A 12,962-nucleotide genomic window follows, 5' to 3' on the forward strand; every position below is an offset into this window, starting at 1 on the left:
GGCTAAATAAAGTCAAAGAAACTGTAAGAAATAATTTCAATTTAACCCCCCCCACCCACATACACACACACACTAACAAAGTATTCAAAATAATTAGTGGTAAAAGGTGTCTGTTCCCTAATCCTTCTGTTGAACAGTTAGAAAGACAATCCTTTCTAAAATTCTAGACTACTCTAATGACACTCAAGAAAATGTTTTTCGCATCAGAATGTAAAGGCATTGTTCTCAAAGATTACACGACTTTTGGCCCAAGAGGCAGAATTTTGCCAACTTACTGAACTCTGGGAGGTGAAAGAACTACATACAGCACAGCCAAAAAGTGTGCACTAAATAAACTTGTTGTTCTCTGTCCTGAGCATCTGCCAAAGGGTGTACGCACATTTTGCTCAGCTTAACAGAAAAACGTACTTGGTCTACTCCTGCCGTTCACTAATCTAAAAACTAAGTAGAAAGGTGACTGCTGCCTTTGAACCAACATATACACCATGCACACTGCCCTCTTGAAACTGAACTCAAAATGGGATTGCTCTTAGGTAGTTGTATTGAGCTCCTTTAGTACACCACGAATACAAGAGTTAAAACAAGCATTTGCAATTCAATAGGTCTTGCATTTAGGAGAGTTGGAGCTATTGGAGCTATAACTCTACAGCCTATCGATGAGGTGAAAGCTAGAATCCCCGTGGATTGAACTTAGACCCCTTTTGTACGCTCCGGATGCCATACCGAGCAGGATGAGGCAGCAGAGCACTCTGGAAGCGTCATAACGACATCGAATTATTGCGAGTTCTGAATCAGCCGCAGGCAATCCATATGTTTACATCATAAAAATAATAAGAAAAAAAAAGAAAAAAAAAAACCTGCTGAATTTATTAGGAGCAATCACGTTTTGAAAGCAAACTATTTAAATCAAATATGTGTATTTGAACTGATAATATTACGTTGAACAGAAATAATGCTAGTACTGCTAGAATAATGTGTATATTACAAAACATTAAAATGCTAAATTTTTGTTCAATTGTAATGTTCATGAAATGTTAAAAACGTAGTTGAAAAGTGAATTTTTCAGTTTGTACTACAAATTCAAGGTTTCAGCCCACTTCTAAGACGGCCACTACATTTGCTTAGAAAAAGAAGGCAAAGGGAATGGGACAGGGCAGAAGAAATAGTACCTGCATCGCAGTGGAAAAGCACTTATCAAGAGGAATTAATCTGTACTTGGCTGGTGCACCTCAGCAAAGAACGAAAGCGACGTATTGGTGCGTGAACCAGTTAGGAGGCAGCAAAGAAGAGGGACACTGAAGTCAACCTATGGTAATCAACAGGCAGGATCAAAGTCCTTTTACTGAATACAGCAGGTCTTGCAGACAGTGCATGCGCACTACCTAGGCTTGACCTAAAACTGAACTCTACTAACCAGGCCTGACACCAGCAAGCCTCTGTCTGGGTGTGTGCGCGTTCAACCAGCTCCATAAAAACATGCTCGTTACTCCACTCTATTTGAACTCTTGCTGCAGCCTGTTTGCAAGGCTTAACATACAGGGTATTCAAGTCCCAGAGGGGTGTCAAAAGAATGTGTCTCTAAGAGCAGCCTAGACACTCACCGTGTGTAGCAACCCCCTTGCCCTGAACTCCCAGAGCAATTACCCACAGCTCTTTCATAAACAGTATTCCAAATCTAATGGAGTTAGTTATGCAGTGTATACCTTTGGTGTTATAGTGCCCAGGGCAGGAAGAAATTTGGCGTGCTCGCCGATGTGTCCGCTTGTACCGTATTGTCCTAAATAGGAGCGTCCACTTAATATTTTGTGAACACATTTGTATTACATTCATCCACTGCCTCACAAAATCTGTCTACTTGTAAAATGATATCTTCTTAAACAGGGTCTTCAGATAACATGGAGTTATTATTGTGCACTTGCAGCAAAAGCAATACACACACACCCACCCACAAAGAGGGGTCCTAGGACATCAGATTAAAATGTTCCCTATTCTTTTAATTAATTATCTTTTTTGTTGAGTTCCTGGTCTACTTAATGGAATAGTAAACCGCAATGCATGGCTTAGAGCACTAGTCTGACAACCATTGTGGCTTTTACTGGACTTGAGCCATGGGCACGAGGAAAGTTGGTGTCCTCACTACTGCGGATGAATAAAATGAGGCAGTAGGAAGCACCTTTAATATTCACAGGTCAACCCCTGACTGATAACATCATTGCAGTGACTAGCGGCTGAACACATACATCTCTGCGCCTTCCCCAAAACGCCTAAATAACTCATAGCACAGGTCTATCACACTGTTACCAAGTTATTTGTTGGGGGTGGTGCTGGTGTGTGTCAGCAGAGAGTGGGAATAAAGGACAAAGAATTGTGTTGATTGGGTTCTAAGGCACTTCAAATTGAAACACAGAAGCTGCTGAAAGCAGGTGTTTGCATGATTCTAAAGCAGGCAGCTCTGTGTGCCTTTCTGAAGATTGTCACCCTGGGCCTTGGCACAGCTCGTCCACACCAAAAGCCAGCTTTGTATTCCTGTCCGGTTTAAGTGCAACGAAATGCCTTCATTTGGCTAGACTTATCAGACAGTAGGTGGCAGCTCCTTTTTTTTGGGCCAAGAGGCAACAAAGGAATCAGCTTGATTCTGTGCAACTTTCTTTTGTAAATACGGAAAGATACGTGTGGCGTCACTCGTTCAACCACCCAGAGCTGAGAATTCAAGCACAATTTAAAAAAAAAAAAAAAAAAAAAAAAAAAAGCTAAAGAAAAAAACTAATTTTCTATCGTGATGCCTCAAAAAAACAACAAACAAAAAAAAATTTGGTAACCCAATTTCAGGTAGCTGGTTAACAAAAATGTGCATGTGTTTTAACCCTCAAACGCCTGCCCACAGTGGTGCGCAATTTCCACCAACAGCCGCAGGTAGTCAAACCAAGCACACAGAGCACAAACACGGCGCCAAGCACCCATTGCAACACACACGTAAGCAGGCTCAGACCGGGAGAGCACAAGCCATCTAATTAATGCCTTGGAGCCCACAAGTGACCTTTTGCAGCTCGGCTGTGGGGGTGAAGTGAACACTCGATGATGAGAAAACGATTTACATGAAGATTTAATCAAGGCGATATACAATGTCCACGACAACAACCACCGCCTGGCCTGAAATCCAGCAAGTGTAACTGCTGAGCTAGAATCCACGCACCAGGGAGTTCGAACTGCATGCATGCTGTAAACTTGAAATATACACAATGTTTCATGCATGCGGTACGCTTTATATATATATATATAAGCAATGCTGTTAATGTAAATGCACAATATCACATCACCCCCCCGCCAAAAAAAAAAAAAAAAAAACCATACAAAAGAGCAAATGTCAACGAACAAAATTGCAAGAGACAATCATGAACATATAAAAAGATAATAACCGAGCTCTGCAAAATACAAAGGGTACACATATTAACTGGAAATTAACTAAATATACTACAAATCATGAGTACCATCAATATATCACAAAATCATTAAATCTCTGCGGTCTCCTCACTTCACGTGACCCTATACTAGCTATTGTTGGATGATCAGTAACATTTGAAACAATTTTATTTTCAGGTTTACTTGTGCGCTCTACCCATTGTGCCCAAGCTAACTCAACACTGGTACATGTCTTCTTAGAAATTATGTTGAGCTGGTGCTATCTTAGTTTCACTAATTGTCATCTATTCCACCATCCTTTACCTTCCAGCAAAACTGAGCCTTCACAGACTTGGCACACCTTTACTGATGACGAAAATATAGACTCATCATTTGGACAAAATCACCAACCACAATAGCCTTAAATTTACTTGGTCCCTTACAATGGCTGTGACACATTTTTTCCTGTTTGCTAGCCACTCTAGAGGCAACCAGCTCGTGTCATCAACTTTTCATTCATCTCTTTATTTCTCAAACCTGAGTATTAATTCAACCAGATAGGAAATAAAGGAGAATGATCCTTTTTGCCTCTCAACAACATAAACGGAGTCATCCCAGTGGTACAGTATTATAGTCCCACACCTTCCCCTTGATGAATTGTTTTACATCTAAGCCAGAAGCTAGTGCAGTTTGTATACCTTCTTTAATTACTCTGTTATGTCTTTCCACTTGTCCGTTTGAAGATGGTAAATATGATGTAACACGTAAAGGTTTGATGCCATGTTTGGAGAAAGATTCCTGAGGAATCATTATCGGTGACTACACTCACTGATTCGCCTTCTATTGAAAAGACTTGCTCTAAGAATTCTATAAAAACTTCTGTAGAAGGTGACTGAACGAATGAAAAATATGACCATTTTGAAAAATAATCTATCAACAGAATGATGTACCTCGTGTCCACAGATAACTATGGTCCTGCAAAGTCGCGATTTAGCTTTTCCCAGGCTTGGTCAGGAAAAGGAGAAGCATGCAAGGGTATTTTATGTTTTCCAGTGTGTAAGGTAACAGGCATTCAGAACATTTGTCAATTACCTGATTTACTCGAGTATCTTTAGCCAGCTACCAATAATGTTGTTTGATGCACATAGGTGTTTTGGGAGCTCCCAAATGCCCCTGATGTGCCTGGTTTATGATAAGATAGCGTAAAGAACATGGTGGAACGTATAAGTCACCTCTTAAGATGAAGCAACTGACAATAGATAGCTTACATGCAAACTTGACAAAAAGCTTGAGATCATCCTGCAAACACGGAAGAGCGTGTAAGCCTTGAGATTGTCGGCGGGTGAGGGGAACATGGTCGCCAACATGAAGTGAACTTCAACTCGGTGGTCAGAAAATGATTTAGATGAAGATTTAATCAAGGTGATATACAACGCCCAGGCAACAGCGACCGCCTGACTAACTCCAGCAAGAAACTGCCGAGTTGGAATCCACGCACCAGAGAGCTCGAACTGTATGCATGCTGTAAACAGTAAATTTACACAATGTTACATGCACCTGGGACACTTTAAATGTCAAAATGCTGTTAATGTAAATGCACGATGTCACAGTAGGTGCTGGAGATAATGCAATCTATGTGTCAGGCCAAAGGGGTACGTCATGAGAAGCACTTTCCGTAGCGATATATAAATGTCATCGTATCGAAAACCCCATCCTAAGTTTGTGTGTCCCGTTTTTATTTTAACTTTATCCGCAACGAAGAGAGCTTCTACCGTTGGCAGAATTCCCGATTTCGGTCAAACAAGTCTTAATTGTGCAATAACAGCGTTATGTTTTGATCACACCTCCCGCTGACGGACTGCTTGAAATGTAGTATTAAAAAAAAAAAAACAATACATTGCAAGTCATCGGCTCATGCAGTTTCTCTTCGCTCATCCCACAATGAGAAAAACTAGTTTTACCGGAATCGCGGCAGTGTCTACTTTGACCGGAGTCTCGCAATACAGGAATTGGGTCCTGCCTTCGTGGAGCAGACGCTTCGGAACCAGTCACAGAGCGGGAAGGCGCGTATCAGAAGGGAAGCTCACATCTTCGGTTGGGGCACCCTCAAGCCAAGAGAATGGCACAGATCGTTAGGGCAGTCCGCGTGTAGGGGCACAGGGTCCAGGATCAGTGTGACATCCACTATTATACGGTTACAACAGCCAAAAGGAGCTCTTGTAAGGGTCCGATAGCTCACAACTTTGCCCAGCACCACCTCGGGGCCCCAGTATCACCCTGCTAACACACTTTAAGGTGATCCATTACCCCACCCAGAGGACACGTGTCAGAACATAACACCTAAACTTGGGACATTACTACCTCTGGGGCAAGGCAGGCTCGAACATGAGTGACTAGAGTAGCCGCACCTTAAATGCACGTGGTTGCAATGGCTTAGCTAAAAAGTGATACAATAAAGACACATCTTCAAGGCACTGAACTGGGGTTTCTGCAAGAAAGAATGTATCGTCCTGCATTACTGTTAAATGCATAAGTTAACTGCATAGCCGCATCAGATGGCATTTGATGTTTCTCATAAGAAATGCCAGATAAGCGTCAAACAGATTGCAGGGGGTGCACAAGTATTTCCGAGAAAACAAAATAAATGAAGATATAGTTCACAAAGCATCCTTACTTTAAATGCCCGTTTCAATGAGACCCTGGCCACATTCTGAACAAGCTCATTTGTCTGTCAGACAACTTTAACGTCATGGCCTACAGTGATTTCTAGGACGTTACCATCAAATCACATTTAAAGCATGGCTCACCTTCACAGACTTCGAGGGCAGTACCCATAAGGCAACCGTGCACCTCCTTTTAAACAAACTTTCGATTTGCCCCTCTCAGCAAATACCTTTTTAAACATGGATCACCGCGAGACTTTAATGGCTTCGTCCACAAAGGACCTCTAGTGGCTCTTCCTAAATGGGACTACATTTTCTAAAGTCAATGGCGTGACGGTTGGAAATCCTGCACACACCCTCTAAAAACGATTCATCTATGAAGCATAGAATTAAATAACATCAGTTTCCACTCATAACCACATACGTCATTAACCCGAGTCAACCATCATGATTTACGTCCAAAGACTAAATAAAATGCTATCACCATTTAAATAATGTTGCCCTTCTCCCCGAAACATTGTTTATATTCATAGACCTTAATGGAATAGACCTTTAAGGAAACATGTATCGCCTTCATGAACACATTACCTCCGCCGACTACAAGGACATGATCGCTATGAAGCACCTGCCTGCACGCACACCTGGCACTCGACTGGCTGCAAGGCGCGAGTTGATCAGGGCCGGTCAGTCGGATCAGTTGGAACAACAAGGATCCAGATAAAGCGTTAATGTATAGAAGTGCGAATGACAACGCCCCAAGCTTTGGGAACCAAAGGGTAACGGCGGGATAGACAGGCCCGCGTCATCCCGGCCAAGTTTCCCAGATCCATGTGTGATGTGCTGCTTCAGTCCAGATTTTTTCCCTTTGAATGTTTTCCCCTTTGAAGTCTTGCTCGCTCAATTATAATAAAAGGACTACAAATCGCAGAATTCAAGGGAAAAAAAATAGTGTGGAGCAGCACATCAAGGATAGACCAGGAAAACGTAACAGCTACGGCCTACACGAGGGTATCATTGATATGCTGGGTGACCCCTTCCCCCCTTAATTAAAGGGTGACCGCAAACCCACAGACCTGTAGCGTCGCCTGTTTGAAGACGGAACAGTTGTACCAAAGATGCTGCTCGAAATCAGTGAATATAAGAAACCCAGAGCGAAGGAACCCATGACAGAGAATTAAAGGCTACCAAACCCGCAATCACAAGACTGTGTGGTTATCCCACTGACAGCGAGCCGCCTTCGCCCAAATAAAATAAATGTGAGTGACTGACTGTTTCAAGGTCAATGGCGAGGGCACCAGCAGGTACAGACACACCCCGTGCAGATCAGCAGTGGTTACGCTCGATCCTTTGCATCAGCGACAGGAAGAACCGCCCTATTTCGATACAGTTCAGGTGCTCATGTAACTTATTTCAAGGTCAGGATGGACCATTACAACCCTGACATACCATTAACATGCATATAGTGCCCCGTCCTGCACGCGGTGCGGGGGGGTGGGGGGAGGGGGCACACGCGCCCCTACCCGCACACCTATGCCCGCTCTGCACTCACCTGTCTTGCAGCCTTCCCGTGCAATGAATGTTGTGCCAGGAGTTGCTCCTTCACACTGACGGAGAAGGGTGGGTCAGAAGGGACAAAGTGCTGGGCAGGCCATTAACACAAACGACAGACTACCCGCTCTTTGAACGACGCATGCGTATCCATGTCACATCCATCTTGGGATGGGTAAAAGTGCCATTCGTCTCACCTGAATGAATCCGGCAGTCAACAGTTTTTATTGATAACGAACCCGGTGCAGTAGCACGTGCTGCACCCGTTCAAGGCAGTGCGTAGCACAGTGGTGTTGCAGGTGCTCCTCTCACATCACGCAAAACTCAACAGCTAGAAAGAGCTCAGGAAGGTGGGGCTATCACACACACAGAAAAAATACATTAGGCAAGGGACTGCATTGTATTTTCCAGTTCAGAAGTCAGCCAAGTAGCACTGTGACAGATCATGTCATCAGCCGTACTTAGCTTTTCCGCCATGATGTTTTGCTTTTAACAATGCCATTTTATGACAAGACTGGAGGCTCCTATTATGCTTTTTCTTTTCTTGTTTAATTCAATAGCAGCAGGCAAGACAGAAAAACTACAACTCCCAAAAGGCAAACAAAGGTGTCCAGTGGGAAGAAACATGTAGTTTATATGACATGTACCAATCACGGGCCAGCATACCCCTTACTACTCATCTTGACTGTGACCAGCCCTCTTTTCTTGCTGCTCGCAGACAAGATAAGTATTTTGGGGAATTTGTCTTTCATTATATTGACTGTATATGTATTTTATAGTTTAGTTTTATGTGCGCTGCCCTTATCGCGCTTATTCGGTTTGCCATTTACCCAGAACGGCTTGTAGCCGCACTCCCCACCGCGCCTCCTGCTCGTGCGCGCTTCACCTGTCAAAACCTTTGATGTTTTCTCTCACCTTGGTCACCATTTTCAGACGACGGTTGAGAGAAACGTCCAGTTCCATTACTGGCTCCTTTACGTTTGCCTTGCCGCTTAGTTTTTCTTTCAGTTTTCAGCCTCCTGCCTGCGTTTTCTTCACTCTGGAAGCTTTCCTGTGGTTTGTTTGCCTTCCCTCTCTCTGGGCCCTCCCCTTTCTCGGTCCATTGGTGGAGCTAGGCTAGTTTTCCTCAGGCTGAGGAAAAAATTAACCCTTTCCCAGCCAGATAATTGGGTTCACAGAGTTTGCCTGCTGTTTATTATGGAGATTGATAGTTTTCCTATTTCTAAGGCAATGAATGAGGAGGTTATTAAGGAACATTTAAGTGACTTTATTCAAAGTTCTGTGGTGCAGGCTGTTTCTGACTCAGTAAATAAACTTTCAAAAAATTTGGAAAATTCTGTTTTAAGCTTGATATCCAAGACGATTTTGGCCCAGTCTGTGGGGGATAGCAGAAAAAACCCATTATCCAAAAATCTTCCCAAAGAGGCGTTATTGGTTGGTGAGGGTTCTTCACAAAAGGCAGAGGACGCGGCTCCTCATAGGCCTCCCTTACAGGAGGAGTCTTTAAAAAACAATAAATCGTATCTCAAAAGTACAAAAAAATCCAAGCACATTTCTTCTGTTATGGATACTGATGATGACATCCAAGATGCTGACTCAGATGCAGACAAATCGGATAACGATAATGGGGACATTTGTCTTCCCCCTCCTCCTAAGAAAGCAAAACTTTCTGCACAAGAGGCTTCAAACCTCTAACAATTACTGACACGGAAGGGGTCTCTATGTTTGACTCAAATGATATACACCATCCACACTCTACGGAATGGTTTCCAGCAGACCATATTGGAGATTACGTCGCTTCTAGACTATGCACTCCCCTGGATAAACAAACTAGGGCGAAACTACGCTCTGAGTGTCCTCGTCCTTCCCTGCACTCGAAAATTACTACTACTCCCTCCATTGATCCTTCCCTTCTTACCTTTTTTTACCAAGTTTGGTAAGGATCCCAGCAAGGGTGTTGATAAGGCATGGTCCGCATGCCAGGATAAACTTTTGGACATTGTGGGTCCGTTGACTCGCATTTTTGATTTGGCAGAAGCAGCTCGTTTGGATAATTCTTCCATTAACCCAGTTGATTTGTGTTTATGGGTTCAACGTTCCATATGTCTTTTGGGGAATGCCAATGCTGCAATCATGCACGAGTGCAGAAAAGGCCTCCTTCTCAAGCTTGACCCTAAACTTGTAAATCTGGCTGTTTCGGATCCTGGCATCAAGGGGGAAGGTCTCCGTTTTGGGGATTCCTTTATAAAGGAACTCAGCAAATATGTGGCAACTTTAGTTTCATTGGACAAAGCCCAGCAATCCCTTAAAAAGATGTTTGCCAGTCGGGTTTTTGCCAGGGCAGGAACCGATTTGCCAGCTGCTTTTATAACAACCACGGTTTCCGTGGTGCTCACAACACCTCGTACCAAGAATACAGACTGCAGTTCTACCCACAGAGAGGCTGTGGTTTACGCAACAAGGGCAACAGAGGTTCCAGATACCCGTCCCAAACAGGTAAGTCACCTTTCTGGCCTTCCTACTGTAGGAGATCGTCTTTTATTGTTTCTACCAAAATGGCAGTCGATTACTGTGGATCCATGGGTTCTAAACACTTTACAAGATTATGCTATCAAACTTTAATTAAAGCCTGTTCAGTTGGTGCTTCCTCACCCTCCCCAGTTCTCTTTGGAAATGACAAACCTAATTTCAACAGAAATCCAGTCTCTTCTTCAAAAACAAGCAATTGTCCCTTGTTGTCTCTACCCTTCAGGTTTCATCAGTTCAGTTTTTCTAGTTGAAAAGAAAAACAAAAAGATGCGCCCAGTCATCAACTTGAAGTATTTCAATCATTTAGTCGTTTATCGCCATTTCAAAATGGAGACCATATTGCATCTCTGGGATTCTCTCCTTCAGGGCGACTGGATGGTTCGTTTGGACCTTCAGGATGCATACCTTACCATTCCCATGCATCCAGATTCCAGGAAATACTTACAATTCCAATGGCTAAACCAGACTTTTAATTTCTCGTCTCTTCCTTTCGGCCTCTCTTCCGCACCCTGCTGTTTCACAAAGCTCATGAAACCGGTTGTAGCCTTTCTCAGAGCTCAAGGAGTCAGGTTAATCATTTATCTGGACGATATCCTAATCATGAACCAAAAGCTTTCTTCTCTTCAATCTCATGTCCAGCTAGCTTGTTCTCTTCTATCAGATCTCAGTTTTCTCATCAACTACGAAAAGTCTTCTCTGGTTCGGGTTCAACAAATATAATTTCTAGGTTTTCTAGTAGACTCTGTCTCTGCTACTCTACATCTTCCTTCAGCAAAAGTAAAATCCATAAAATCCGAGATCCTTCAAACTTTGCAAAAATCGCTCATACCCATAAGAAATTTAGCAAGGATAGTAGGCCTCCTTTCTTGTTCAATTCAGGCCTTTTTTTCCAGGCCCTCTTCATTACAGAGCCCTCCAAAGACTGAAAATATGTAATCTTCAAAAGGGTCTTGCTTACTCAGACAACATTGCTCTAGATTAGGAATCTCGTGCAGAATTACAATGGTGGATAGACCATTTAGATGCCTGGAACAGCAGGACTATGTTTGCGTTGGACCCTGATCTTGTATTAGAATCAGATGCAAGCCATTCTGGCTGGGGAGCCCGGTGTGGTCCAATCTCAACTGGGGGTACATGGTCTCTAGAGGAGTCGAAGTTGCACATTAACTGTTTAGAGGTGCTTGCTGGCTCCTTTTCGATAAAAAGTCTAGCAAAAGACAGAGTTTGTTGTTCAGTTCTTCTCAGGATGGAAAACATATCAGCGGTCCATTATATCAATCATTTGGGAGGCAAAAAAAACAAACCTTTAGCAGAATTAGCAAAAGGGCTTTGGGAATTTTGCTTCCTAAGAAGGATCTCGGTTCATGCAGAGTACCTGCTGGGCAACCTAAATACAGTGGCAGATTGGCATTTTCGATATCTTCAGGATTCAAGCGATTGGAGACTTCATCCCAAGATTTTCAAGGCTATTTTTCGGAAATGGGGTCCTTTCCAGATATATCTATTTGCATCTCGTCTCAGCGCTCAAGTGCCCCAACTCTTCAGTTGGCATCCAGATCCCTTAGCGTTAGCCTTCAATGCCTTCTCTCAGGACTGGTCAATCTCTCTCAACTACGCTTTCCCTCCTTTTATCATGATAAGCAGACTTTTGGCTCAGGTAAGACGTCAACGGGCAGTGGTGGTTCTCATAGCCCCCTTTTGGCAATCCCAAGTGTGGTTGCCTTCCCTTCTGGAGTTGCCAATAGTCCTCCCTTTTCTGATCCCGTCCTTTCCAGACCTCCTCTCCAGTCCCCTCGGCCTTCCTCACAACTTGATTCTAGAGAATCTTCTTACCCTCTCAGCGTGGAAGTTATCAGGGTTTTCCCAACCAATCCCTTCTATTTCGGCAGAAGCTTCAAACTGCATCAAATACTCTTGGGCTTGAGGTACAAAGAAGGCATACAGAGCAGCATGGTCCTTATGGCATAGCTGGTGCATGGGAAAACATATTGATTCCTTTTCAGCGGATGTAACTTTTATCATTAATTTCCTTGCAGCGGAAGCTAGCAAAGGTAAGACTTATCGTACTATCAATTTGTACAGGCCAGCCATTTCTTCTTCTCACCCTTACATCAATGGAAAACCGGTTGGCGAACATCCTCTGGTCTGACGTCAGTTAAAGGGAGTAAAGTTTGCTAATCCTCCTCTACCAAAATACAGTTCTTTGTAGGATGTCAATGTTGTTTTCAATCTTTTCTTATCTTGGCCAGATAATACTATGCTTACTTTAAAAAGGTTATCTGCTAAACTTACCCTGTTACTTTGCCTTGTTTCTTTTAAACGTCTTTTAGATATTAGAGCCCTTGATATTACTGCTTGCCATTTTACCCCATCAGGTGTCTTATTTAATGTTCATAGACGTACTAAGACTAATCTGTCTTCAGTTTTTTATCCCTATTTTCCTGACCATCCTAAACTATGTGTAGGTCAATGTCTAAAGATATACGAACAAAAGACAGCCAATCTGAGATCTTCCTCAGCATCTCAACTCCTTATTTCTTTTAAGAAACCATTTAAGCCTGTTTCCTCCCCAACTCTTGCTCGTTGGGTTAAGTGGGTTATGTCCTTGGCGGGTATCAACACCTCCTCCTTTGGGGCCCATTCTTCCAGGGGTGCAATGGCTTTGAAAGCTTTTTTTGGGCTGGTTCCCGTCTCAAGGACATTCTCAAATCGGCTAACTGGCCTAATGATAATGTGTTTAAAGTGCTTTATTGTAAACCAGTACAACATGCCTCTTTAACTATGATTAATTCGCTTTAAACAAGTATAATAGGCGCCTACGGT

The 12,962-nt window shown here is 43.1% G+C and overlaps 1 protein-coding gene across 1 annotated transcript in view; it reads right to left on the minus strand.

The window, feature by feature from the left end:
- Positions 1 to 7,731, minus strand: part of MGST3 (microsomal glutathione S-transferase 3) — a 39,108-nt gene extending 31,377 nt beyond the window's left edge. The window contains exon 1 of the mRNA XM_069231504.1: positions 7,612 to 7,731. The gene's annotated coding sequence lies outside the window, so the exon portion shown is untranslated. The remainder of the gene's footprint in view (positions 1 to 7,611) is intronic.
- Positions 7,732 to 12,962: the final 5,231 nt, after the last annotated feature.

The sequence above is a fragment of the Pleurodeles waltl genome, chromosome 4_2, assembly GCF_031143425.1.
Source record: "Pleurodeles waltl isolate 20211129_DDA chromosome 4_2, aPleWal1.hap1.20221129, whole genome shotgun sequence".
NCBI lineage: Eukaryota > Metazoa > Chordata > Amphibia > Caudata > Salamandridae > Pleurodeles > Pleurodeles waltl.